Raw genomic sequence first — 13,619 nt, forward strand, 5'->3', positions numbered from 1 at the left:
TGATTGGTTTATTTGACGTTACACCCAAACCACACCTATGAATAATGAACCTACTTCAGACCAACCCCTTATTGATTTGCGCCTGGCGCAAGAGTTATTTCTCCCGCCGGGAAAATAGCAACAGCGCCCAAGATCCGCCCACAAACTCACTTGCGCATTATGCTTCGCACTTGCGTTTCAGATCGTTAAAATAGGGCCCTTAGACGTCATTCGAGTTTACTATGGTAAAAAAACTTACACTTAGTGCCGCCAGCTAATATATGACATATGCAAGCTTTCCTCATGTTTACCAGTGCGCTCTCCCTCAAGATTCGTGCGTCACGTGCAGACCCATCAAACACATTCACGAAAGCCTTTATTGTTCGCACAAAAGGTATAATAGTTTGCAGATTCATTACAACAGCTCAAGTTTCAAACAAAATTAAATGAAAGCTTTTAATAAGTTCTCTACAGTGTCTTTGTAAGTATTTATGTATTTTATTATAAAATTCATTGGGTTTCTCTCTACCATGCATGAAAACACATTGCTCGCGTATCCTGTGCATTAGACACGCCCATGTCTCGTCACATTTCATTTTTTCTATTTTTGCCATAGAAAAAAGTCTCTCTCTCTTGGTCCCTCTCCTCCTTCGTGACAAACAACTTTATCATAAGTCGTCCCACTTGACAGTTTCCCTGATTTCAGCCAGTTAAGCATATTTATAATATGGAATGAATGAAACGAGTTGACACGCATATAGCGGCTGCAGTGCATAACAGAAGAGCAGTGCAGAGCAGTTTCTATCAAAAACTAATAAAGTATAGTTTTGTATTTAAAATAAAAGCGATTACAAAGGAAAAGTTTACTGTTCGTGTTTTTTTATTCATTTATTGTATGGAAAAATCCCACTTAAAGAACCAGACCGCCATTACATTTTTCCTCTCGCGCACCCCCTGGTGGCAGCTCGTGTATGCCTAGGGGTGCGCGTACCACACTTTGGGAATCCCTGGAGGAGACTATATAAAAAAAGTAGCCCTCAAGCCCAGATTGTTTTCCATTATGGTAGCCCTTGCTCACAAAAAGGTCGGAGACCTCTGCTCTACAGTTCATTTCAGCCATATGCTGTGCATTTATATATTCAGTTAGGGTTGGGTATAAATATGTTTTGTGTACGATTACCTTCAGCTGTCATGTCTTAGCAGTGGGCAGTCCTCTTTTATTATATAATTTAGCATGTGAACCTGTTCTTTAGTCATGGATCAGTAATATTGTGTAAACCTGGCCAAAGAAGTCACAAAGCGTTCTCACACCTGTGAGGCTTTACTCATATATACAGCTGTCAGCAGGGGCTTTGTTCAATAATTCAAATGTACTGAATAACACTTTCCTCTGGAGAGGGTTGCCGTGTCCTCCCAGGTGTGCTTGAATTTTTTATGCTGTTGTTTTTTAGTGCTGCTTTCACCCTTTTCACCCGTGCGCCTCTTTCTGTGGTTGATTTGAGTCTGTGTTCTGTGGGAATTGATGTGTGGTGTAGTAGTATCAGAAGCACTGATGTATATTTAATGCATATGTAGTCATAAAGGATACTGTAAGTTGTTTAGCAAAAGACATTATGTAATTTTAAAGCATTTGTATATGCAAATGTACCAAAATATATAGCGCCTATATTATTATTTTATTTATTGTTTGTTTATTGTTTGAAGCTATGATGCATTTAGGTTACGAAGAAAGACGATGAACAGGACAACTGGGACTTTTTCACAATACAGCTTTACACATCGTCCTAAAATTGTCACTCGCTGTGAGACGTCTGATGCGTATCTACAGAGACAATTAAATCAATTAAAAACAGCATAAACAAAACAACCTACAACATAAATGTCAAGTGCTCACAGTCAAAATGTGCAGAATGCACATGACTATATTTGACAAACACTCAGGCTCACAAAACTTTAAATAGAACCACAGGAGCCCATCGCAATGAAATCCTGGTGTGTTTTTTGGACGCCAGCCATGTATCAGTTGATCTCTGGCTGGGCGGGCAGGCAATAACAGTTCTGGAGTCCAGCACGTGTTACTGGTAGACTGATGTATGGGCCTGGGGGAGATAGGTCACCTGAAGATTTGCCGTTCTCCAAATGTCTCTTCACAATATGAGAATATTAAAAAGCATTCGGGCAGGCGAGGAATCCCGTCGGGTATTTCTGAAAGTTTTATAGTGGTCTGTACTCTAAATCCCAAAAAGGGAAAACCCAGTAGTTGGGTTGAATTAACAAGGAAAATAATTTTTTTAACCCCAAGCTTGGGTTGAAACGACCCAGCATACAGTACTTTAATTTATAACCTAGGGGTTGGGATTGTCCCTTATTGATGCAGCATTTTTTAGAGTGTACTTGCTATGTGTTCGGGATGTGTTTTGTTATGCTTTTGCATCTATTAGGTTCCTTGCAGACAGATTTTCTCGTTTTACTGACCTTATCTACTAAGCAAAGCCCCAAAGTCAAGGAGATGAGGGCGTGATGCAGCTGTGAGTCTGATGAATGTCTGATACAGTTTTTACTGACTTCACAGCCTAATGAAGATCTAACTGCCCGCAAACAAACATGACATGTCACGGTCATTATTTATGAGTCTCATGAGTTTTCAGAACATATTTTATTACCCAACGTAATTTGATTTGGTGTCTTTATGATTTTACAAGGTTTCCTGGTGTAGCCATCAAACGTTATAGTAATATGTGTGTGTATGTTTATTAGACAGAAAGAAAGTGCAAGTTGGACTTTTTCCATTATTCAGTATAGTTTCCTGGCACTGTGGGTAATGAAAGTTGGAAGGCCGTGATAGGTTCCATTGTCAGGTTAATGAGAACTATGTCACATTGTTTTCAACCTCGATATTTCATTCAACCTTAAACTTACCGTGGGCGACTGAAATGTAATTAAGAAAGTGAATGACTTGCGGGTAAGTTGTCATTCAAAGCAGATTAAGGTACCACACTAAACCGCCATTGCATATCTGCATTTCGGATACTCTTTGCTAGTTTTTGGGTTGGCCTAATCACTGTCCAGTGGACCATGACACTGATAATTGCTAAGATTGGTTGCACTTGACATTCTGAGAAAGCTGTTTTTGTTTGGCCTCAAACCCAAACGACTCGAGTTGAATTAAAAAGGCCGTCCTCACGGGCATAGCAACATGACAACATGACAATCTTTAAGCATCAGTGCAAAGAAGGATGAGATGAGACTCTATTAAGGAATAATAATGAAATGCAAAGTAGGAGGGAACCAAACAGGAGATTGGTGATTCATCAGATGTAAGCATTGGATACTCAAAGGATGTTGTAGGCAATTTTCTCTTTTCACAAGAAGAGAAAGTTGTGCTGAATAACAATAATAAATAGCAGTTATTACCACCGCATATCATTTTATTGTCAATCTTATTTAGCATATTTAAAGAGAAATTAGTTGTTTCCCCTGAAAGGGTTGTCCGTGTCACTGTAAAAAATCCCTGTTGCACTTAAATTTGTAAGTTTAATCATGGATGCTAAATAACTTAAAGGGATACACCACTTTTTTTAAAAATGGGCTTATTTTCCAGCTCCCCTAGAGTTAAACATTTGAGTTTTACCGCTTTGGAACCATTCAGACGATTACCGGGTCTGGTGGTATCGCTTTTAGCATAGCTTAGCACAATTCATTGAATCTGATTAGACCATTAGCATCGCGTTCAAAAATAACCATAGAGTTTCGATATTTTTCCTATTTAAAACTTGACTCTTCTTGTGTGCAGCAAGCGCAATGATATTATGCAGCACCCGAAAATTGTCCCCTTGGTAACTTTCAATAGCTGGGGACTATTTTCGGGCACTGCGTAATATTATTGTGCCTCCTGCAGCCATGGTACCACAGCAAAGTCCTTGATTATTACACCAAAATGGCAATATATTTCCTAGCCATATTGGCTAGAAACTTTTAAATTTCCATCGTTCTTAGCACACCATGTAACTACAGAAGAGTCACGTTTTAAATGGGAAAAATATCGAAACTCTTTTGTTATATTTAAGTGTGATGCTAATGGTCTAATCAGATTCAATGAATTATGCTAAGCTATACTAAAAGTGCTAGCACCAGACCCGGAGATCAGCTGAATGGATTCCAAAACGGTAAGAAACAAATGTTTAACTTTAGGGGAGCTGGAAAATAAGGCTATTTTTTATTAAAGTATCCCTTTAAGCTATTTCAAATTTGCTTTTATTATTTATAGCAACTCCTTACTAGTCAATAAAGTCAAAATAAATTGTAATTCAAGTTGATTATACTTAAAAATGTAAGTGCAACAAATACTTTTTTACGGTGAATGGCCGTCTGCTTTTAATACTTTAGTGAATTATAAGCTTCACCAATGGTCAAACGTTTTGATGACTCTTACAACATATTTGTAACCGCTCTTCTGGCCCTTGGGAAATTAAATCCCATTTATAAAAACATGTCCCACTGCTAGCACTATAGGCTTGATGCCATATTTGTTTTGACACTTGAACAATTTCTACAACGCACTCGTCTATCGTTCAATGGCAGGTGGAAATGAAATGTCAAACCCCGCTGCCCTTTCTCCAAGATCCCCTGTGTGCGTTTTTGACCCTTAAAGAGCAGCTTGGATCATTAGTATCCAGCTAAGCCCTCTCTAACATTTAGATTGCCCTACACACACCCAGTCAATCCTTTCTGAGTAAGCATTCATTGGGATCAGCCGGACAACCTGCTTTCGGACTAAGTTTCGGGAAGTCACTGGAAAAGTAACACTTTATAAAGTTTTCATAAGGTAACATTACATCATAACATCTCACAGAGCAGCGTAGCCCACAGTTTGATTCTCTGGTGGACTTTAGTTTACTTTCTGATCTTTAGATCTAGCACTCCTGTGTTTCGTTTTTTCAAAGCTGATTTGGTTACGTCATCTCTCCCTCCGCTCCCCAAAAAGCCTTTTATCATCAGATGGTACTCGAGGGACTTCAAGCCTAATTTTGACTTGATAACAAACCAAATACCTCTAGTTACTGATCCATGGCTTACATCTGAGAGCTTTAAAGGCCTATGATCAGACTACACAGTATGCTTTGGGTTACTTGAAACCTTTTTAAAACCGGTTTTCTGTTTGATGCTGTAATCTTAGGACTACTTACAAAACCATTGGCATTGTTTAATAATCTAGGGTCATAGGCTTCTAGTGTGTTATGTGCTTTTACTATTTTACCTGTGTGCGTGTGTATAAGAGAGAGAGAAGTATGCTGATTATTGCAGTCTTATATTGAACTTCCATTGTACAGTAAACTCGACTGATTGTCTGATATTATCATTTCATTATACCGCAAAGCAATTGTTGCAAGAAATTCAATTTGCTTAAACTAATGAAGTCAACTTTTTATCATATATTATTATAAGTCACCTATGCTCCAATACAATCGCAGAATATTGCCTAGCACCACTGCACCGACTCGCTGCTTTAGATACCCGAACTGCCTACAAAGCATTTTTTCCCATCTAAGTTATAAATGGAGCAGCAATGGCCTTCTAGCAGTATGGCTTTTTGAATCACGCCGGCAGCATTGTCTTTTTATAGCCATTGTCATTCAAATGGATCGTGCACTTCATTCAGTAATACTTTGTCACCTTGGATAGTTTATTACCATGATAATGCTTCTTTAATGCACTTCATTTGAATGATCCATCATCACCTGCAAAAGGGAATATGAGGGTTGGTAATAAGTTTCCAGGAGTTTTGAATTAGTGTGTGTCTATAGACCTAAGCAAAAGGTGAAACCATTACAGGGGTCAGTTATGAAGTCTATACTGTAGGTAATGGGGAATCGCTCCCTTTTATGAGGTTTTAAATGCATTTTAAATTATATTTCCTGCCAGTTGGAGCCATAGATTTTATACAGATGATGTTAAGGATTCCGCCATATGTACAGTATTATGCTCCTACTCTCATTAATTTTTTGCTATTCTTGTTATTTATACAGGCTAGGAGCACATGTTGTCATGTCTTATATATTTTTTTTTATATTTAAGCAAATCAACCAATCATAGGTCAATCAGGGCAGTTTTATTGTCTCATGCCCAGGCTTAATAGAAGGTTAAGCATTCCCTAGTCGTACATACTCTACGTATGTCTGTATATATATATATATATATAACAGCTTTGATTTGTGATAATATTCCTCTGTTCCTCATTTCTGGGGGTTTTCCCACCCCCTGCGTCCCCCATCTGTGCCTGTTGAGCTGTTTCATGCCGCTTAATTGCTGACCTTTGTGTTCCATTTGCCCCATGTGTGCATCACATCCTGGTGCTGTTTAATGATCTGAAAACAGAAATTGGCTTTTCACACAGCCTCCCCTCACGCGAATCGTAATCTCAGCTGTCGTAAAACAAAATCTGGCCTATTCTCACCCCCTTCGACAAGATATCTTAAACTTGAAAAAATTTCACGGCTGGTGCTTTATGATCCGCTCTAACTGGTGGATTTGCAGGCATCTTGTTAAATCTAATAACCTCAACCAAGCATGGTCAACTATTATCTAAAAATACCAAGATAATGTTGCAGGTTGGGCTAAACTCTTAAGCCCCGTTTACACTGCACACGACAAACAACGCAGATAAACCAGAAGTCATTCATTCCTATGGAAAGTTGCACAGGGGTTGCGTGGGAATCCATAGCTATTGATGCATTCAAAGAAATGAACTTGAGTGACTAGCATGGTTCTTCTTTTATCAGCCTTATTTTTAAGAGTATAATTTTACACAACAGATTGGGTGAGTATGGGTGTTGGGGTTATATCTTGCCCAGGGCTGCATGCCAGATATAATATTATAGTTTGGGCTATTTTAAATAATGGTTTAGTAATCATTGTGACATTAATTTGGAACCAATTTAGAACTTAGGATGTTAACTTAGGACGTTTCTGTCATATAGCCCCAGAATCCCAATTAAGTCTTTCCCTGCCAGCGCTTTAAAAAAAAGTTGCCAGCCAGAGCCAGCATTTTTTATGATTTTCACAAAAGTTGAATGCCTTCCAAAAAATGTTCTTTTTTAAATATATAAACATGCAATATAGCAAACGAAAAAAGTTCAAACAATAAAGTTTCATCCTCTCTCATTTGTTCTCTTTTTATCACCTCTCAAATATGGTAGGTTTCTTCAAAAACACCAAATTTTGAGCAAAGGCTGAGATAATTCCTTTATTGTGAAGGACTTTTAATAGAGATCAGATTCAGAGCGATTTTCAAAACATACACAGAGTTTGAACTGTTTGCCCTAAGGGAATACTTCTGGGTTTTATAAGATGGGTAAGAGCGCCACCTGGTAGATAATATCAGAAATACGGATTGCTGGAAAAACTCGTCATTGGCAGGGAAGCGTTTTTTTTTCTTAATTGACTAGTTACCTCGTCCATGGCGGGGAAAGATCTACATTCCCGTTTGTATGTGTCCTTGTATAGAGGGTATGCACGTGATGTCACCGTCAACGAAAGCAATTGCGGTTATGTCCACTGAGTGGCAAAAGTCTGAGCGACAGCATTAGCATAACATAAAAAACACGTCTAAAATGGGAAAAGTAGTTGTGTGAATCTGTGCTAACAGATTTAATAAAAATTTGGAGCGGTCTTTTTCCAGACTGCATAAAACACTCAAAGGAGAAGTAAATTAGTAGCAGTAGCCATATGTCAGGTATGTAAAAGTTTGTGATAAAAAATCCTATAAAAATACACCAATTATTCTGTGTAATTTCAGTTTTATCAGTGAGCCTTCATTAAAAAAATCATCCATTATGATGAGCCTTGTGTTCTACAAAGGTGGCATGGTTTAATAATGTCATATTTGTCAGGAAAAGCAATGTCTGGCCATATGCCAATGTCCACAGACTACTGGTTGGTTGGCAAGTTGTTAGGGTCACTGTAAAAGCCAACTAAATTCTATTTAAGCTGATAGTAGTCAGTTTTACTGGCATTTTCGCAGCCGCCACTATGAAAACCAGCCATTTTGTTGAACATTTGCCACTCAATAAGGAGAGCTCTGACGTGTTCAAGTGGAAAAATGACGTCGTTGCATACCCTCTACACTGAAAAAAATGATTATGGCCCCAATTAAATGAAGCATAATTCAATTTAGCTAGTTTTAATTATTTTATTTAAGTTTTTGATTTTAATTAGTATATATTAATAGGTTTTAAGCGAATTATATGTGCTTTAAATCCAAGTCATTATAATTTATTAAATTCAGTGTAAAAAAATAGTTTGGTTCTTTGCGCATGCGCACAAATGCACATGTTCCCTGGTGCTAAAAGGAGTTTCCAGTCAGGTTCACGGTGACGGTGGGAAAGGAAGACGGGATATTTCAGCTTCGGAGTTTTGCTCAGTCGGTCTATTTGCACAGTAAGTAATATTTCATGTAATACAGCACCTTTTTTTTTTACCGTGAATATTTTTATATACTTAAAATACGCCGTTTATAAGAGCTCCTCCAGGCAGAGTGCTGGAGGCAATCACAGCCGTGACGATATAAGTTAACCAAATACCACACGACTCGAGAGCGAAATTGCTTTTATACAACAGTTCGACGGCACACGTTTGAAAAACGAAAACTAGAAAACAACAACAGAGTTTTTTTAAAACCACTTTGTTTGGGAACTACTTTCTTCCGCCACGGATTTCACTCGGCTGTTTTGAATCTCATAACAAGCCGTTTCTTAATATTAGCGTTTCTTTGTCACAAGATGTAGTTTTAAGATTAGTTCAGTCGAGAATAGATATGTATAATATTCAAATATTCAGTCGATAAGTTAAGAGAGCGCCTGGTTGAACGTTTGCTTAAGGGGAAGCTACGGTACGTGAGAACCAGAGAGCGGACGTCAGTGTTTACTCGCCCCACTGACCACCGCCCTCTCTGGGCTACATCTCTGACAGGAATTCCCTGGCTCTGATGTTGGCCTTGTCTGTTATTAACTCGCTTAATATGAGACTTTGTGCTTGCCAGTACTATATAAAAGTTTTTTAAAAGTGTCAGAGAGATGTTTTTGCATGCTGCTTATAAATATATCAGTGGCGATATCTCATAATATATATATACACACACGCACACACACACACACACACACACACACACACACACACACACAAAGTGCCCTTCATAAATATTGGGATATGTTATTACATATGTAAAAATGTATTTCAGGGCCAAATATAATGGGACAGTTCGCTTAAAAGTTGTTTTATGGACGTGAATTGTGTATATGATGTGTGTTTACAGCCACAGCGTCCAAATGCCAAACTTCAACTTTAGATCACAACATGCTTCATATATGAGGAAATTATTTAACAAATACAAAATGCATGTCCATTACAGCTCAACTGTCCCATTACGTTTGGCCCATTTAAACGACTGTAATTCCTAAATCCTACAGACAAATTGGAATTTGTGAATACCCTCTAAATACAGCTCAAAGTGTGCACTCTGTCCCAATATTAATGGAGGGCACTGTATAATATATGGGCAACAGGGGTGTCATAGTTTTTGTAATTACCCTTGCCTGTAGACTTGTCAAAGTGTTATGAATCAGAACAATCTCTAATAACAGCTTATTTTTATTTAAATGTAGGACAGTCAACAAGATGACTTATTGAAAGACCTGGAAAACATCACCATGGACATATGTGTAATCAAAAAGAAAGAAGGTGTTCTTGGCGACTATGACGATATTGGAGTGGTTGTTGGAGTGATGATTCTTGAGCAGCTCAAATCTGTGGCACAAGCCTGCATTGATGCTGGGTACAATCTATGTGCTTAATTTGGCGTACCCCAAAGAACTAAAATACTACTTTTTTGAAATTTTTTAGAAATTCATTATGCAGATGGATTCTAAAGCTCTCCCCAAAAATTCAAGGACTGAAAAACGCTTTAAAGGTGCAGTGTGTAATTTTTATCGTCATCTAGTGGTGAGGTTGCGAGTTGCAACCAACGGCTTAGTCCACGGCTCACTTCTCGCTTTTGAAACACATAGAGAAGGACAAACATGTCATCGTTGGAGACAACTTAGCAAAAAATTGTCCTTTAAGGGCTTCTGTAAAAAAATGGCAGCACAAAATGGCGACTTCCATGTAAGGGGACCCTCGGTGTATGTAGATGAAAAGGTCTTGTTCTAAGGCAATAAACACATAACGGTTCATTATGAAAGGTGTTTATACACCCGTGATAATATAGTTTTGTATGTTATTTTGCATTTCTGTCAAAAGATCCTCTTAAAAATTTCACACTGCACCTTTAATACTGAAATGTTGTAGCAGACATGTATGTGCATGCTCAGCATGAAATGTTAGTCCAGATGTCACAGTCTACTCTGTTTATCATTTAAGACCTGGGAATCCGTAGTTTTAAACATTTTAATAATGCTTTTAATGATTCATAACTGTTGTCTGTAAAAATGTAACACTTTTTTAAAAAATAATTATTGTGCAATGTGTGAAGTCAGCACTACTGTTTTTGACTTTTGTGCTGTTTTATTGATTCACAAACATTGTGTCCTCTTTCCATCTGTGTTTTTTTTATTTTATATTTTGTGAATGAGCAGTGAGCACTTGTTTTAAACACTTGTACACACAAAGAAATTGTTATTGAACATGCACTACATTTGCTGAATAACATTAAACTTACCACTTGGTGTATTTGCAAAGCCATTTAAGGGTCATTTTTATATATTGTTTTTAAGGTTAGTGATTGCAAACAATTTCCTTAAAAATGTTGAAAGTTAGTCAATGAAATGTGTTTATTTAAATGTAGCTAAAATAAATTGATTGCAACCACTTACCTTAAAAAAAATTATTAAATTCAATTAATAATTTTTCATCAGTCATAAATAAATAATATACGAGAATGTAGCACAATTAAATATGGCAGAAATTACTAAGCTTTTTTATACTAGGGTTACTAAATAAAATTGATTAAGTTCAACACATTTTTTTTGTTTAAATGTAGCTTAAATAAATTGATTGCAACCGCTTACCTTAAAAAAATTGATTAAATTGAATGAATCATTTTTTTCAGTGTACATGTGTGAGAAACTAAAACTGATTTACTAATTCACCATTCTCACTGATGTTACATCGCCACTTCTCTCCACACTGTGTTATCCCTCTGTGACAGCAGTAGCATATCTCTCATGAGGTGTGGAGAGTGCGCCTGCCGAAAGCCTCTTCTCTGGGCAGTGGATTGCTGTGGAGCTGACAGCACCCTCACACACACGGGCGAGCGAGCAGGGGCAGTCAATCACAGAGCCCTTGAAGCGTCGTCTCGGCTTAATGTGCACTGAATGCAATGCCTATTGATTTTTCTCCGTTGTCCGTGACTATAAATACAGATTAATAAACAACATTTTTCCAGCCGCCGACAGCGTCCGGTCCGCAGGGACGGAACTCCGGTGGACTGAGTTTCTGACGGCTGAGAGGAATGATGAAGGGGGCCGCTCATCCCCATCAGAACGCTGAACACGGGCCCTCAGGGTCTTATATCTCATGTGAACGCCATTCATTGTCAGTCACAAAACAAACAGGAAGAGGACTTTTGCCGAGCATTTCCTTATGTAACTGAACAAATCAACTATACTGGGTTGGTTTCTCCTTGACATTTTCCAAACGCCATCTCATCACAAAGAATGAACTGACCGCAATGCAGTTTTGTGACACGAAACTGTGTGTGTGTGGTGCTGCAAGGCACGCCATTGGCAGTTGCTTCCAAAGCCTTCTGCTCGCGCTCTATGTATTAGCATGAAAGTGTGAACATGTTGCTGTTTAAACACTCCGAGTAAATATCACACTCCTGGCCCTGTGTGAAGACAACAAATACGCAAATAAGACCTGGCATGGCTATGGTATACTGCTTTTTTGTATTGGCTCGTGGGAAATGTACATTTAGTTAAATATGATTTCCCTTTCACATACTGTATAATTTGTGCATTTATTCTGCCTAGATAGAAGTTAGTAGTTTTTTAATGTACGTTTGTGCATCTCCAGGGATTAGGTTGATATGCAACGATGATGCCCAATTTTGGACCAAAAATAGATCTTAAATATTAACTTTAAATGTACTCATAGTAAGATTAATTGAATGGTTGTTCAATTCCTCTGAATCTGGCCCTAAGAGTTTACAGTAAGTGTTTCTTTCATTTGCAGTTAATAGATTAGCGTAGAGATTTTTGATGATCCTGCACCCACACAATGTCCCTCAGCTTTTCATCAATGTCAAAGAAACAAAAGCACATTTTCAGAGCACTGCTTCCTTTAAGTTTTTCAAAACTTTTCCCTTTTACCACAACTCCCAATCACAGAGAAGATTGTTTCGATTCATCAATGCCACAGCCGTGCTAATGATACTACTTTCTAACTGCTGGGTAATGTCGAAGTGAGAAAATACTTTTTGTACCATCAGCATTTTCTTTACCGAATTTGGATGAGGCCCACTTGTTTGTGTCTAAAAGAAGAAAGGGAGTATGTTTAAAGTAAATCAGCTACATTGACAAAATATCATTCATACCATTAATTAGAATGATCAACATTCTTAAGTAAAGGTCACACGCAAGCGTCCAGATTTCAATTTAGGAAGAGTCAACAAACAGGACATTTTATTCACTGTATTGATTGTGATATTGACCGCAGTCTATATTGAGATCTGCGCCCTTGGTCATGAAAACCTAAATTGAGGTCTATGAAAAGTTGATGGATTTTCAGTGCAGACGTGGGAGCAGTTTCATCCTCTTTGTATGAAAGAATATTTTCAGAAATGTGAAACCCATGATGTTTGTTATTTATTTACCAAAGCATGCTTCTCATCGTTTACAAATCTGAAATGGCTTTGGCACTAATGCACATTTAATTGGTTTTCTCCAAGTTTAAATGTTCATAAGTGCTAGTTTCTGGATATGCTATAGTGAATGGTTAATGAAGTATAAATGGGAAAAATTGCCATTTATTTTATTTTTTGTTAATGTTGATTTTAAGCCATCATCCAGTAAATTGTGTTGTAATTGCATCTGCACAATATTTGCATATGCCTTCATATTAGTATTTTAATATATTATTATATTTTTTTTTAAAGAGAGAAGGCGTTTCCATGCTTACTTTGTTACCTCTTCTTTAAATTGGTAATATGATGTAAAGAGTTCAAATGTTTTCTTACAATTGAGCATTTTATTTAAGGTCTTGTGTTTAAGATCAGTATTTTCACTTTAATGACAATGAACAGGTAGTTGAAATGCCTTATTTTCACAAATGTCACTTCATTGGTAATTTACAAATTTTACGGTCTTTTACTGCAAAACCCTCTAAGTGCATACAAAGTTTTTGTCAAAAACCTCCACTTTTAAAAAAGATCCCCTTTTTTCGACAACATATAGTAAACAGTTGCAAAATCACTAATGATGCAACTAGAAACATGAAAGTCAGAATTCAAAATTAAGAAAATGAACCACACATTAGGGAGCGCTGTGATGCATATAGCTTCCACATTCTGGATGTATTTAGGTCCAAGTACTCACAAGGGACCCAAGTTTGAATGTGATCCACGGTCTATCTCTCTCTTCACTTTCTAA

At 37.5% G+C, this 13,619-nt stretch overlaps 1 protein-coding gene and 1 long non-coding RNA gene across 6 annotated transcripts in view; both read left to right on the forward strand.

The window, feature by feature from the left end:
• The window catches only part of kaznb (kazrin, periplakin interacting protein b), a 194,053-nt gene that overhangs the window by 134,336 nt on the left and 46,098 nt on the right, over positions 1 to 13,619 (forward strand). The gene's annotated exons all lie outside the window — the stretch shown is intronic.
• LOC135718883 (uncharacterized) lies at positions 8,293 to 10,709 on the forward strand. Its single transcript, XR_010520928.2, has 2 exons — positions 8,293 to 8,415; positions 9,639 to 10,709. It is a non-coding gene; the product is annotated as an uncharacterized lncRNA (long non-coding RNA).

The sequence above is a fragment of the Paramisgurnus dabryanus genome, chromosome 14, assembly GCF_030506205.2.
Source record: "Paramisgurnus dabryanus chromosome 14, PD_genome_1.1, whole genome shotgun sequence".
Classification (NCBI taxonomy): Eukaryota; Metazoa; Chordata; class Actinopteri; order Cypriniformes; family Cobitidae; genus Paramisgurnus; species Paramisgurnus dabryanus.